Source organism: Saccopteryx bilineata, chromosome 1, assembly GCF_036850765.1.
Source record: "Saccopteryx bilineata isolate mSacBil1 chromosome 1, mSacBil1_pri_phased_curated, whole genome shotgun sequence".
NCBI classification, from domain to species: Eukaryota; Metazoa; Chordata; class Mammalia; order Chiroptera; family Emballonuridae; genus Saccopteryx; species Saccopteryx bilineata.
The window spans coordinates 231,687,136-231,702,146 of NC_089490.1; the positions used below are offsets into that span (position 1 = coordinate 231,687,136).

The following is a 15,011-nucleotide window of genomic DNA, read 5'->3' on the forward strand; positions in this document are numbered from 1 at the left end:
TATACAAAGACTTCACATACAATCACACAAATCAAGAGTGAAACCCGGGGTTTTAGAGATTGAACTATGGCCTGCTTGATCTTAAGTAGGGCTACCTTAATAGGAACGTAATAAGGATATATACTAAACAGAGATCTCTCTCGAAAAATCTCAAGACGGTCGTATGAGATTTCTATTCAGCAATACCCAAATCAGGCCCCCCTTTCGCCCTCTTTTCAAGCAATGGATCAGGAAAATAAAATGATCTAAAATATTTAAAAAATTAGATAATAATTGAGAAAGGGAAGAGAGCATAGTAAGTCTTATGCAATTGCTCTTGTAAAGTGAGTCTCTCATCTAGAATCATGGTGTCTCACCAGTCGTTCAGGGATCCACCGAGGAGCTTCAGCAGACCTAGGAAAAACACACACATATCCTCGGCCCCATAAGAGAACAGGGTCTGGCCCTTGCCAGATTCCTGTGAGTGGGTCCCTCCATCGCACTTCAGGGAAGGCTTTCCTTGCAGGGTTCCAGAGTCTCTCTGCTGCTGAATGACCCTGTACATCAGTATTCAAAAAATTTAAAGTGAAAAGAGCATGACAAAGAAGATTTGCAGGAGTTTGAGGGTATAATTCCCCTTTTCTAATTTTTTCCAATTGGTTTTTAAGTGTTTGATGTGCACGCTCTACAATGCCTTGACCCTGGGGATTGTAAGGAATTCCCGTCCTTAGGTCAAGTCCAAAGGTCTGACAAAATGTAGTAAATGCTTTTCCTACATATGCAGGAGCGTTATCAGTTTTAATCAGTTTAGGAAGTCCAATAATAGAAAATGCATACAAGCAATGAGCTATAACATGTTTAGCAGCCTCTCCTGTTCTGGCAGAGGCTACTATAAATCCAGAATAAGTATCTACTGTAACGTGGACAAAGGATTGTTTGCCAAATGAAGGTATATGAGTAACATCCATTTGCCAAAGTTGTCCCGGTAGGAGTCCTCGAGGGTTAATTCCAAACGAAGGGACAGATTATAATATAGGGCACCTTGGACAAGATTTAACAATCTGCCGTGCTGCTTCCCGAGAAAGTTGAAACTGTTTATGCAGGGCTGCAGCGTTCTGGTGATGGATAGTATGAGACTGAATTGCTTGATCTGTCATGGTTGCTCCAATAATTTTCTTTTGGGTAGCTTGATCAACAAGGGCATTCCCTTGCGCTAAAGCTCCAGGAAGCATGGAGTGAGCTCAAATATGTCCTATAAAACACGGAGCTGTATGTTGACGTACAAGTCTTTGAAGAAGGAGGAACTGCTGAAATAGTTCCTCATCAGCAGTTGTCCCTAAGACAGCAGTCTCTATAGTGGAAACAACCATAAGTAAATATCTGCTGTCTGTATATAAATTAAAGGAGGAGTATGGCAAATGCTGAAAAGCCATGATAATGGCATGTAATTCTACTCTTTGGGCTGATTTTAAGGTGACTGTTTCAGTATAAAGCTGTCCATTGATTATTAAGCCTGCTATTCCTGAGCTGGATCCGTCAGTAAAGATTGTAGGTGCTTCAGGAATGGGCTCATTAACAATTGTCTTAGGAAATATAAAGGTAGTAATTAATGAAAATTGAACTATTTTATCAGCTGGGTAGTGAGAATCAATTTGGCCTGTAAAATTTGCAAAAGCGATTTGCCATTTTGTGGAAGTTTCCCAGAGCCATTGTTGTTGATCCTTTGAAAAAGGAACAACAATAGTCTGTGGCTCAAAACCTATAAGCTGCAAGAGTCGCCTACGCCCCTTGATAATCAAGGAGGCAACAAGATCAAAATATGGAGATAAAACTTTCTTAGGAATAACAGCTAAATGAATCCATTCAATAGGACCTGAAGCTTGCCACAATAGTCCTGTTGGAGTGTAACTTGAGGGACATATTAGTAGGGCAATTGATTCCTCAGGATTTATGCGTTTTAGTTGTGCTTGCTGCAAGGCCTTTTCTACAAGCTTTAAAGCTTGTTGTCCCGCAGGTGTAAGTAGCCGAGGAGAAGTTGGTTCAGCTGAGCCTCTAAGAATATCAAAAAGTGGCTTCAGTTCTCCAGTAGTTAATTTCAAGGAAGGTCTAAGCCAATTAATGTCTCCTAACAGTTTCTGGAAATCGTTTAAAGTTTGCAAATGATCTGTCCTGATTTCTATTTTCTGTGGGCGAATTTGTTGTCCCTCAATAATTTGTCCTAAATAAGAAAAAGGTAAAGATTGCTGTACCTTTTCAGGAGCTATATAAAGTCCTGATTTTTTCAGAGAATATTCTAGTTGTTGCAAAATGGTCAACACAGTGTCTTTATCTGGATGAGCAATAAGAATATCATCCATATAATGAATTATGTATGCCTTAGGGTGTTGCCTTCATACTGGAGAGATGGCTTGAGCAGCATATTTTTGGCACAAGGTAGGACTATTAGCCATACCTTGAGGCAAAACTCTCCACTGGTATTGCTCCATGGGAGCCTGAAAATTAAGTGAAGGAACACTGAATGCAAAACGCTTGCAATCATGAGGGCTTAAAGGAATAGTAAAAAAGCAATCCTTCAAATCAACAACTATAAGGTGATAGTTCCATGGAATGGCAGTAGGAGAAGGAAGTCCTAGCTGGAGAGGACCCATAATTTCCATAGTCTTATTTATTGCTCTCAAATCTTGTAATAGCCTCCAGTTTCCTGATTTCTTTTTAATGACAAATATAGGCATATTCCATGGACTATTAGATGGTTCAATGTGCCCAAGCTGTAGCTGTTCCTGTACCAATTGAGCAGATGCTCTAAGTTTCTCCTGAGAAAGGGGCCATTGGTCTACCCATACAGGATTATCTGATTTCCAAGTAATTGGGTCTGCACAGTGCATTATTGGGGTAGCAGGAGCTACCAAGGCCCCTATGCTAAATTTTTGATATCCTAATCCATGCCTTCTGGTATTGGGTGCCATTTCTATGGGGGTGAGAATTCCTCACTGTTCTTTCCCTAGACCCTTAGTGGGCAAAAATCCCTGATCAAGCATTTGAGTGCTAACTAAACTATTAGGACTGACTAGCAATGCCCCCATATTTTTCAAAACATCTCTACCCCACAAATTAACTGGCAATCCAGGGAGCACATAAGGCTGAAAAAATCCAGAATGACCTTCTTTATCTTCCCATTGTAAAAAACTAGAACTTTGTTGAGGGGATTTACTCTGCCCTATACCCTGTAATTCTGTGGCTGCTGCATGAGTGGGCCAGGAAGGAGGCCAATGTAGCTTAGCAATAACAGATACATCAGCCCCAGTATCTAAAAGCCCTTTAAATTTACGCCCTTGTATTGTTAGTTCCATTTCAGGGCGTTCCTGGCCTATTTTTTGAATCCAATAGGCAGTATCAGTGGAGCCAAATCTTTGATTCTCTCGGGGTCCCTTTAGCAGGGTTTGGCCTTGTCTTAAAAGAGGTAAAAGGATTAATTGAGCAATTTTCATATCAGGGGAGATAGTGACTATATTCCTCAAAGTGTGAGCCATTACTTTAATTTCCCCTGCATAATCAGAGTCTATCACTCCAGGAAGAACAAAGAATTCCCTCATAGTTAAACTACTTTTGCCTAACAAGATTCCTACTGTGTTACTGGGAAGTGGCCCAAAAATTCCAGTGGGTATGGCTTGAGGTCCCATCTCTGGAGTCAATACAAATTGGGAGGTGGGACTGAGGTCCAGTCCTGTACTGCCTGTTGTTGCCTGGGATAGTTGGGCAATGTTTGGCCTGCTGGAATCTGAATTTGCTGAGGAAACACTGACATTGCCCCTATTGTTTGATGGGGCCGGGGAGGGCCCCATTGTCCGTTTCCCTGCCCTGCAGTAGTACATTTAGGCCTCCCCTTATTCTTCCAATGTTTCCCTTGTCTACAAAGTGGGTAGAGGTCCGGAGCCTTAAGGGCTGGCTGTCCTTGAGGGAGAGGCCGAGACCAATATCCGGGGAAAGCAGGGCAATTTTTAGCAAAATGCCTCGAACCCCCGCATTGAAAACAGTTTCCATGGGCAAAAGTACTTCCCTGACCTTCCTTCCTTCGCTTGTTCTGTCCTTTATCAAAGTTTTGTCCTGGAAATCTTGCCTTATTACCTGTGGTAAAGGCAAGACCTTGCATGTATGAAGGCCCAACATCGGCGCATATTCTAATATAATCCTCTATATCTCCCTTCTTGCGGTGAGGCCGAAGTGCAGCCTGACAAGCAGAATTAGCATTTTCATAGGCTAGTTGTTTTATTAAAACCTTTCCCACATTTTTATCCCCTAATATTCTTTCAACTGCTTGAATTAGCCGTGAGACAAAGTCTTGAAATCGCTCGTCTGCACCCTGCCTAATTTTACCAAATTCTTCTGGTTTGGTCCCTGGAATAGGCAGGCATTTCCATGCCTGTGTGGCTAGCTGATTAATTATATCATAAATAGCTGGTCGATACTCTAATTGAGTTGCCGTATGGGTATACTGTCCTTCTCCAGTTAACATATCTACAGTAACAGCAACCTCCTCTTGCTGATTTTTCTCATCCAGCTCTATAGCCTTTTCATGAAAGTTTGACTTCCACAACAAATAATCACCCCCAGAGAGACAAGCACGAGCAATCGCCTTCCAGTCATTTGGGGGAAGAGCCTTTGCACTAATGGTATCTAATAAACCAAGTGTAAAAGGAGCAGTAGGCCCATACTGAGCACAAGCAAGTTTAAGCTCTTTCAGAGTTTTAAAAGGTACAGGTTCATGTTCTCGCACTAGTCTCCCTGTATCATCCTGTCTTTCCACAATAGGAAAACAGGCAAAGCCATCTATTGTTTCCCCTATATTTCGAGCCTGGTCTATAGATTGTTGGAGAGGAGATTTCCCAGACTTTGAGCTATAGACTATGGAATCAGCCCGATAAGGGAACAGAGGAGCAGAGGGTTGAATGTAGGAAGGAGCTGAGGGCAGCGGAGGCCCCACGGCTAAGGCAGCCATAGCCACGGATTTTTCATCCCCCCTGTCATCCTCAGACTTCAAGTTATCCTCATATTCACATCCCTCTGTTTCCGGCTTACCCTGATACTCTTCAGACAATGATTTGTCTTCATATGGAAACATTTTTACAAAAAGGTCCCTTACTTTTGACCCTATCTGTCCCATATTCTTTTACTCCCAACTACACTTTCCCCAAAAACTTTCTTTACTCACTGTGCGCACTTCACTTTGGGGAGTTCCGTCACCTTCCTTCAGTTTTAGTTTCCTTGTACTCATACTCAAGTCGTCTGTTCGGGCGCCACTTGCCGCGGACCAGCGCAGCTTCCAAATAACGGTGCGGAATTAAGGAAACACACTTTGTCAGAACAAAACTAATGGGACCGGGAGGACTCCTCAAACTGCCTGGCAGCATCTGAGTGCCTCACAGCCCCAGTTCGCTTTATTATATGGACCTATGCAAATCAAGGACCCTGATACAAAGTTGCACATCAAAGACTAAGACAGGAACTCTCCCAAGGCAAAAACAGGATACATTAGTGAAATCTACAAACATCTGAAACAAACAGAGTCAGAGGAAGGGTATGTATATTGCTTCCTGCAACCCAAGGAAGGAAGTGGAGTGGGTGCAAACACTCAGCATCAAAGCCAAATATGGAGATGGAGGGGGTAGAACTTAGCCCCCTGCCAAGCCTCGAATCTATAATGGCTTTTTGCCATTAACGGTCCACAACAGACAGGAACCTTTGGCATTGTGAAATGGAAAGCATGCAACATTGTTTGTGAGGGTATTTTTGTTTGTTTGTTTTCAAACAATGTTTAACTGGCCCTGGCCAGTTGGCTCAGTGGTAGAGCGTCGGCCTAGGGTGCGGAGGACCCGGGTTCGATTCCCAGCCAGGGCACACAGGAGAAGCACCCATTTGCTTCTCCACCCCTCCGCCGCGCCTTCCTCTCTGTCTCTCTCTTCCCCTCCCGCAGCCAAGGCTCCATTAGAGCAGAGATGGCCCAGGTGCTGGGGATGGCTCTGTGGCCTCTGCCCCAGGCGCTAGAGTGGCTCTGGTCGCAACATGGTGACGCCCAGGATGGGCAGAGCATTGCCCCCTGGTGGGCAGAGCGTTGCCCCTGGTGGGCATGCCGGGTTGATCCCGGTCGGGCGCGCCAGGTGGATCCCAGTCGGGCGCATGCGGGAGTCTGTCTGACTGTCTCTCCCTGTTTCCAGCTTCAGAAAAATGAAAAAAAAAAAATGTTTAACTGGAAACTAAACAAGGACCTAACTTCCAGTTAATGGAAAGATAGGGGATAGTCACAACTGAAAACCTTACCTCTGTGAATGGAGATTTACACCCGCTTTAGAGTTCAAGTTTTTAGGTTTCAGCTCATTCTTCAGCCTGACCAGGCAGTAGTGCAGTGGATAGAGCCTTGGCCTGGGATGCTGAGGACCCAGGTTCAAAACCCTGAGGTTGCCTACCACAAGGAACAAGCAGACAAATCTAGAATGTGAGAGAGTCTACAAGAAAATTGGCCTTGTTTCTTCAAAAGTCCAAGTTAAAAGGGGTAAGAAAGGTAGGGGGATCATCCAAATCCAATGTGTGAAGTTTGATTAGACTGAGTTTAAAAAGAAGGAAAAGAAAAAGTCTAAAAACATGATTTTGTTGACAATTTGGTAATTTTGAACATGGAGTGGATATTTGATGATACAAAGGAAATGTGGTTAATCTCCTCAGACATGATAAATGTTTTGGGATTATGTAGGAAAAGGTCTCCTTGCTCTGCCTTGATTACAGATCCATACCACGACCACTATGACGTTCTCTAGTTTAGTCACCTTCTGTCTGCTCCATCCTGTTCTCATACACCCCTGTTATCAGTCACCACATTTGTTTTTGTTTTTGATTTGCAAGACTATAATGTAACAAGATTCAGCAGGATACTGTCTGTTAGGAATCTTTGGTGGCAAGCAACAGGGACCAACTCCATCTAACAGAGCAAAAGAGCATTTTCTGGAAAGATAGGGAGTAGGGTGCATACCTGGAGGGAAAACCACACAAACCGACTCACAAAGGACAGACACCAGGGTGACATTGAGATTCTCTCTATGTGGCAGAAATTATCGCTGGTCTTCATTGGGCGCCACCACTGGGTTGCGATAGCTCCAACCATTTTTTAAATCCCTGTGTCACTCCATTCTTCATCCTCAAGACTAAGAATTCAGTGGGAGCACAGTAGGTCATAGGCCCTACCCCCAGATATTCTGACTGACAGTATCCCCCAGACAGGACTCAATGGCATAGCAATCATTCTCCAAAATCAAATATAGCTCCTCCCATCACAAGAAGAGAGAATGATTGCTGTGCAGGAAACGTTACATTACCAAATGATCGTCACTTCTTGGGAAACTTTTCTCACTGAAGGAGCTGACAAACAGCTAGAATACATTAACAGGAAGGAAAAGACTCATTTTGAAAATTTTCATAGAATTTTCTTTTACCTTGATCACTTCTCAGCCTTTTGGCTAAAACCAAGGGTAATTTTTCTAATTTGCTGAGATGATAGCTTTGAGGGTGAGAGGCTGACCAGCTGGCCAGGAGACATGCCTTTTTCTGCCTCTGTTGCTGAGCCCTTGGGCATCTCTGCTGGTTTGCTCTGCTGGTGCATAACCCACCTAGACTCCTAGTGGCCTTTCCTCCAAGAGGAAAGGGGCTGGACCTACCATTCCTCTTCCATTAACCTTTTAGTTCATCTGCTTCTCATGTCTGTCATCAGCTGCAGGAGATGCTGATTACATTGGGAGCCTCTGGAAGAGGGGATGAGACAGAGAAGCACCAGAAGATAAGGAGACCAACAAGAGAAAGATTAAAAACCTCTTAGCGTGAAGCGCAGTTAGGGCAGAGCACTTCTGTAAACCTTCGCAATTGTTGGCTTTGGACAGGGAGGATGAATCAGTTTAGATAACTCAGGAATGGGCTTGAACCTTTGCCCAGACCTCAGAATGAACCACTGGAAAAAAAAGAAAGAAAGAAAGAAAGAAAGAAAGAAAGAAAGAAAGAAAGAAAGAAAGAAAGAAAGAAAGAAAGAAAGAAAGCCCTCTTCATTTTCCCAAATGAAGACATTGAGAAAAACATTGCAAGTGAGTTTCCTTTTCTCTCCCATCTCCGAATCCCTAGGGGATAGTTGGGACCACAAGGCAATTTATTCATAATAATGGATTAGATTTTCAGTACGTATGCCCCTGTGGTCATTCTGATGTGTCAGAAATGCATTACAAATGTTAAGTACTGCAATTAATCTCCCACAAAAGGGAGGGGAGGAGAGGTCTTCCAGCTGTTGATTTTAGTGATTTCATTGCTTCAGTGTTTGTTATTATTTTCAGCTTTAGGATGCGTTCCTCCAGCAAGTCAGTCAGTCATCACATATTGATTGAGTACATAGTATTTGCCAAGCACTAAACTTGGCACTGGGAGAATATAGGGGGAGACATATAAACCAGAGTGCTGCCCTCTTCAAGTTTCTAGAGAAGTTCAAATACCAGCTCAGGTCGTGTGTAAATGTACTTAGAGTCATTAACTTAAACATCTAGCCACTGCATAGAATACAGACTCCTTTTCTCCTTCATATTTGTCATCTAATAGATGGGGCAGTACAGTACGGGGGTGGGGGGATTATAAAATCCAAATAGTTAATTTTTGTATGACTTCATGTATGGCTTAATTCTTTTCCTTCAGTACCAGGAGCTATTGTTATTATTGCTGTTAGAATTGTTATTACTGGCCCTGGCCGGTTGGCTCAGCAGTAGAGCGTCGGCCTAGCGTGCGGAGGACCCGGGTTCGATTCCCGGCCAGGGCACACAGGAGAAGCGCCCATTTGCTTCTCCACCTCTCCGCCGCGCCTTCCTCTCTGTCTCTCTCTTCCCCTCCCGCAGCCAAGGCTCCATTGGAGCAAAGATGGCCCGGGCGCTGGGGATGGCTCTGTGGCCTCTGCCTCAGGCGCTAGAGTGGCTCTGGTCACGGCAGAGCGACGCCCCGGAGGGGCAGAGCATTGCCCCCTGGTGGACAGAGCATCGCCCCTGGTGGGCGTGACGGGTAGATCCCGGTCGGGCGCATGCGGGAGTCTGTCTGACTGTCTCTCCCTGTTTCCAGCTTCAGAAAAAAAAAGAAAAAAGAATTGTTATTACTGCTATTAGAATTAATGGGAGTTTAATGAGGTGACACTTTCAACTCCTCACCCTTCTTTGACTTGAGACCCAGCACACTTGGCTGTCTCCCTCCTGACCTGCCCTCCCAGGGCGACAGTCCTTATGAATGCTATCTGAAGGAGCTTAAGAGGGTGCCAGGCCACCAGGGGTGGCGTTCAGTGATATGTGCTCACACCTCTCACTTCCTAGTCTGAACACTGGATGCACACAGCTATCTGTTGTTTGGATTGGGTCCAGCCCCTCACATTCTTCCGGACTCAGCTCAAACATCCGTGCCTATCTGCTCCTATCTCATCTCATGCAAAAGAGGAAACATCTCTACAAGCTGCTACCAAGCAGTGGGAGGGAGCCTACCTTCCGAGCTTAAGAAGCCTATCTTCCGGGCTTGAGAAGCCTACCTTCCAAGCTTAAGAAGCTATTTTCTGGTTACCTTATATATATTCTTGGGAGATGATGCCTTGTGTGTGACCCTAAAGGTCTTTTTAGTGGTGACTTAAATAGACATCTGCCTCTGTGATGGGTGAATAGGTAGGTCATTCCAGAAAGTTTTGTTTGTTTGTTTGTTTAAAAATTCTTCAAGCTTCTAGAGCTCTTTCATAGTTGTTGTTTTGTGTTCCTTGTTCAAATCTTACCTGTAGGGCTTGAAGAAGCTGAAGACAAAGCTACCATTTGATTTGATTCAATTGTCCAAGTTTTATTTAAGGACCAGTTCTTGAATTTCTTACCAATTCAGACCCCTGATGTGTTGAGCACCTGCCTGTGGATTGACTATCTATGCTAGGGCTCCGGGAGGGAGGGAGAATCTTCTTCACCTTCAAAATGCTTGGAATCCAGTGGACAATGAAGAAATGTAAGCAAACATATTATAATATAATACACATGCAACAGTATTAATTTTGGTAGGCAGCATCAAAAGCTTAATGCACCAACTTAAAATGTATCTCATCCGAGAGGTTTCCATCAATTTGCTTTTTTCCCTGAGTGGCATTCATTCATCTTCCTTGTATATCACCCCTTCTATTGTGCATATTAATACTGCTACATGTATATTATGTTACAATGTATTTGCTTACATTTCTTTATTGTCCATTTGATTGCGATTCCTACAATCCCCCCCCCCCCCCAGGACAGAAGGTGAACAGATATCTTACGCCTTTCTGGATACCTGAGGGTCAAAGACAGAGTTCTAATTCAAATTGAGGTCTCCCCACACCCAAGGGTGTGCCCTTGACAGTAGCCTCTCTTGTGTTCTTCCTCTTGACTCCTAGGCCAGAAGGCATATTTGTGGGAACTTGTTAGAATTCCTTGTGGTTAGTGGATCTAGCAATGAACGCTGTGTTGTTCTGGTTGCCCACGTTTCACGTTTCTGGGTCAGGGGGGTTGGGGAGCAACTCTGTGAACAAAATGCACACAGAGGTCAGAGCCATCTGCTCCAGGACAGGCCAGCAATTTTACAGCCCAAGACCAGGTGGGATCCAATGTGTCGACAAAAAGCAGAGGCTCAAGGTCAAGTATCAACTCCCCAGATCAATTATTAAATTGTCTCTGCTGATTAGGACAGTGGACATAGCCACATGTTCTCGGGGAAGGTATTGATCAGGAGCAGAAGCTAGTATAGTTTATCCCAGCTTAGAAAAATGGTCCATGAGATATTCTGCTTGATTTATCTCTCTCTCTCTCACTCCTCTCTCTCTCTCTCTCTCTCTCTCTCTCTCTCTCTCTCTCTCTCTCTCTCTCTCTTTTTATTCTGCATATTTGAAAACATTTTGGAGGGACCTGTGGGAACGATCTTCCCTGGAATACTGGCCTCCTTAATTCTGTTAATGGCAGCTTGATGCTAAGTCAGACTGCTGGTTAAATATTCTCCTAACCAGTGCCTTTATTTCCAGCATTCCACTGGCACAGAGATGAGAAAGCAGTTTTCTGCAAACACGTTTCAGTGTAGGGAGACAAGAGCTTTTCTTTTTCCTGGCTGTTACCTGGAAGGTTCTACAACTTAGCATATTTGCTGAGCTGTGCCATCCCATAGGCTAGAATCCTGGGAGATGTAAGTCCAGCTTCTTTTCTTCAGAGACCCAGCAAAGAGCTGCGGTTCTGGATCACTTCCCGGGCTCATTCTTTCCAAAATGAGGAATCCTGAAATTCAGCCTATTGTATGGAACGACTCAAATTCCAGTTTTCCTTCCAGCAAATTGACAGCACAGGATATATTTTGCAGCGCTACTGGGGTGGACACAGTGGCTTCCTCCAAATCAGGAAGGTGCATTGGTGTCTGCATACCACGCATTCATCACACGTGGGTTTCCTCTCCACTCTGTGCACCTAGCGGGTGTGGCACGCGCAGCTGGGTCCCCTCGTCCTGGAAAGACTGGCTGAGACCTGGAGTTGCTAGCACCCTGACGGAAGGAAGAGTCAGACATGCTCAGTGTGAATTCCTTTGTGGAAGAAATTTCCCAGGGAAAAAGCCAGGGGTAACTAATGATCATTCTGAAGTTCTTACATGGCTGCCAGGGGCCCTCTTGCTGAATTTTTTTCTTCAGCCTTGTTCATTCGGACAACAGATGCGAGGCAACTGTTAAATTTGATGTTAAGAAAGAAAAAAAAACCTCCACTTTAGTATATTTCCACTCATTTTGCCGAAAAGGTTTCCTCGTGTGACTGAGGATCTAGTTCTGCCTGAGCCAACGTGAATACAGAATGAACATGAACAGTGACTCAAATCCGACATTTGAGTCCTGTGCCCATGTCACCAGCACGGAGGGCCTGAGCCATCGATGCCCTCAGGCAGTGTGCACATGGCAGCACTGGGCGCTGGGAGGCAGGGAGCTGCAGGAACAGGGTCATGGGAAAAACTACGTGGAGGGGAATTTCCCAGTTGAGCCTGAGAATGACGTGGGTGACAACAATCCTTTCATTCCAAGTCCTTGTCATATTTAACGTGACTGCTTACAGGCCGTGGTACATGTTTATCAACTAGGAAAGCACTGCACATCTCTGAACACAGAATAGCTAGCTTTGGTTTAGTCCCAACAGTTTTGACAAAACAGACTCAGATGCAAACTTAAAGAACCATGTTCAGTTTTGTGTCTTTTTTTTTTCCATTAACCCAGAGTTGAGACTTAATTGTGCCTCCGGCCCTAGCAGTACTTGTGTGCCTATTGGCATAGTCCCTAGAAGCCCAGGTGTTGCATATTAATATCACTATAGCCATTATTGTTATGTCTTCCTGTAACATTTTTTTTTCTTATAGCTGATCTTTGAAAAAAATTTTTTTAAAGTTTTGTTAATTTCAGTTCTCTTTACCTAGATGAAACATTTGCTTTTGTACTTAAGTGCTGTCAGAAGCACGTGGTTGGGACAGAGCAGGGTGGCCTGTCTTCTGCGTCTCCCCCCAGGCTCCCTTTGAAGTCACCAGGAACATGGTGCAGAGCGGGGACATGCCACATGGAAGTGGGCAACAGGATCAACCTCCTGAAACAAGGGTAAAGTACGGTCACTTCTGAAAACAATATGCCATGGGTTTCTATTAGTATTCAGACCTTTAGAGGATCCTGGAGAAACATCACAAGAATAGTACTCTGTTCCCTATGAATCAAGGAGTTGTGGTCTTGGGAAAAGGACCCATCCTGTGGCGGTGTCAATGGCGACTGAAGGAATACCAGGAAGGGGACTGAGGACAAGCTGGGCTCTGTCCCCCTGTTGGATGTGATTTCAACTGCTATTATTTTTCCTTTATGTTGGATTGCCCTTTGATCTTCTTCTCTGTTAGGATGTCAGGAAGAGCTCACTGGACCCATGGGCTATCCACTCTAGACAGGTGCCATTTTTCCAGAGCCCCTAAGAGCCAGACAGTGTTGGTGACTTTTCCAGGTGGTGCTAAGAAATGTGTCTTTGAAACTTGAAAAGCTTTAGAAAGGCTTCCCTTCGGTGGATTGTGCTATTCCTGGGGATGACTACGGGATTTTCAAAGGAATCAACACTTGGGACCAGATTCCAACATGAGGCAACACAACCGGCCACCATCTAGCCTAACCCCAACAGAACGTTACATCATCATTTGCTTGGGATTTTGCTGTTTACATGCTTAGGCTTAATCATGTTTAACTCCATCAAACTGACCACACATGGGAAGAGCTCTCAGTTACCTCTGTGCAAGCACAGTTTGTAAGGAGAGTCCTGCTCAAAGCCAGTGCTGCCCCTCAACCCCAGTGCCTTTATGGGGATTACCACATCTTTCCCCAGAGCTGACCTCAGCAATGAGAGAGGTTTGGCCAAGATCTCATGAAGCTACAGTCCCACAGGCTCCTTGCTGAGATTCTGCAAAGTCATTCCACTGTCAGAGCCACAGAAGGGACCACGCCCAGGGGAGAGCAGAGCCAGAGTGTGCACTCTGTGCCCATTGTCCCTGTCCGTCCAAAGGGGAGACGTGGAGTCAAGAACCCTTAAGGAGAAGAGGAGGGGAGGGAAACGAGGGTGTCAGGAGCAGTGCTCAGTGCACCTTGCAAGGTCCCGCATTATATCATCTCTTGGAAACTGCATCCACTCCTCCCTTGTCCCTACCCTCTGTTTGCTGTCCTACAGCTTTATGATTTCTTATGTCATTGATCTCATGACACCATGTTGTGTTTATGTGTCTTCCTCCTCCACGGGGCTTTAAACTTCTTGAAAGTAGTGTTGATGCTACTTCGGCCAATCAAGGAGTATTTACTGAGCTCCAGCTAGACACCAGGCATTTTTCCAGACATGGGACAGTCAGTAGTCAACAAGACAAACAAAGACCCCTGCTATGGTGGGATTGAGCTCTGGTGAGGGAGACAAACCTTTAGACATTTTTCTAAATACTTTTATGTTTCCATATTCAAACACTGTGCTTATCATATGTATAATCAGGTTGATAGATACATAATGAATAAGAAAAAGGTTCTATAACCTCAAGGTGTACATGAAGGATGAGATGCCTTTTCAATGTGGATTAAGTCCTTAAATTTTTTTTTCAAAATATTCTTTGCAAATGTTATGGTTTTTACACCTATCTGCTGACTGTTGAGGGCAATATGAGGTGAAGGTCAATCCACAGGATGGCTGTGTCTTCAGCCCTTTTCCCTGAGCAGCAGGCATTTCAGGGAGGGGAGCATACCCTCAAGACCAGGCTAGAGAAAATGGCGTGGCAGGGGCATGACAAAGGCCACACCAGAGGTCCCCATTGTGTCACTGTCCCACGTTACTGGCTTTCTAACATTCTAGCTCTGGGCTCCCAAAAGACACCCTTCACTTTGCAACTTCGGCATGGAATGACCCGTCTCTGGAATGTATGTCACCTATACTTTACCTTGGCAACTCATGGGAAACGTAAACATTTTCCAGATAATGTGTGGACTATCAGGGCCCCTGTGGACAGAGCCTCCCTGGGAAGACAGAAACTGAAAAGCTCAGAGATAAAGACTGAGGCTTGATGATACGGTTTGGAGTCTGGCTCTGGCCAAACTTGGGACTAGAACCATCTGTAAGCCCTCTCATATGATCATCCTTTTTAGCCTCTGCTGGTTTGCATGAGGTTTCTGTTACTTGCAACTGAAGACATAAAGGCTCCCTGCTAGGGCTGCCATTCCTCTTCATGTGACCTATGTACCAGGCTCACCCCGTCTGCTCCCCCTCACCTGATCCCATACTTTTCTCTTGCACTGCTTTGTTTTGCTATTTCTGTCTCAGGTGTTTCACTCTCCCTCTTCCCCTACCCTGTATTCCCTCCCTCATGTAGCAGAAGGGAGATATTCCTGTTTATACTCTTGCACATGAGTGGGCACATGAAACCACACCCAGTGAAATCTGTCCCATTACAGGGACAGT

The 15,011-nt window shown here is 44.7% G+C and overlaps 1 long non-coding RNA gene and 1 other non-coding gene across 2 annotated transcripts in view; both read left to right on the forward strand.

Moving 5' to 3' along the window:
• The window catches only part of LOC136320325 (uncharacterized), a 329,953-nt gene that overhangs the window by 253,344 nt on the left and 61,598 nt on the right, over positions 1 to 15,011 (forward strand). The gene's annotated exons all lie outside the window — the stretch shown is intronic.
• Positions 5,799 to 5,874, forward strand: TRNAP-AGG (transfer RNA proline (anticodon AGG)). Its single transcript has one exon. It is a non-coding gene; the product is annotated as a tRNA-Pro (tRNA).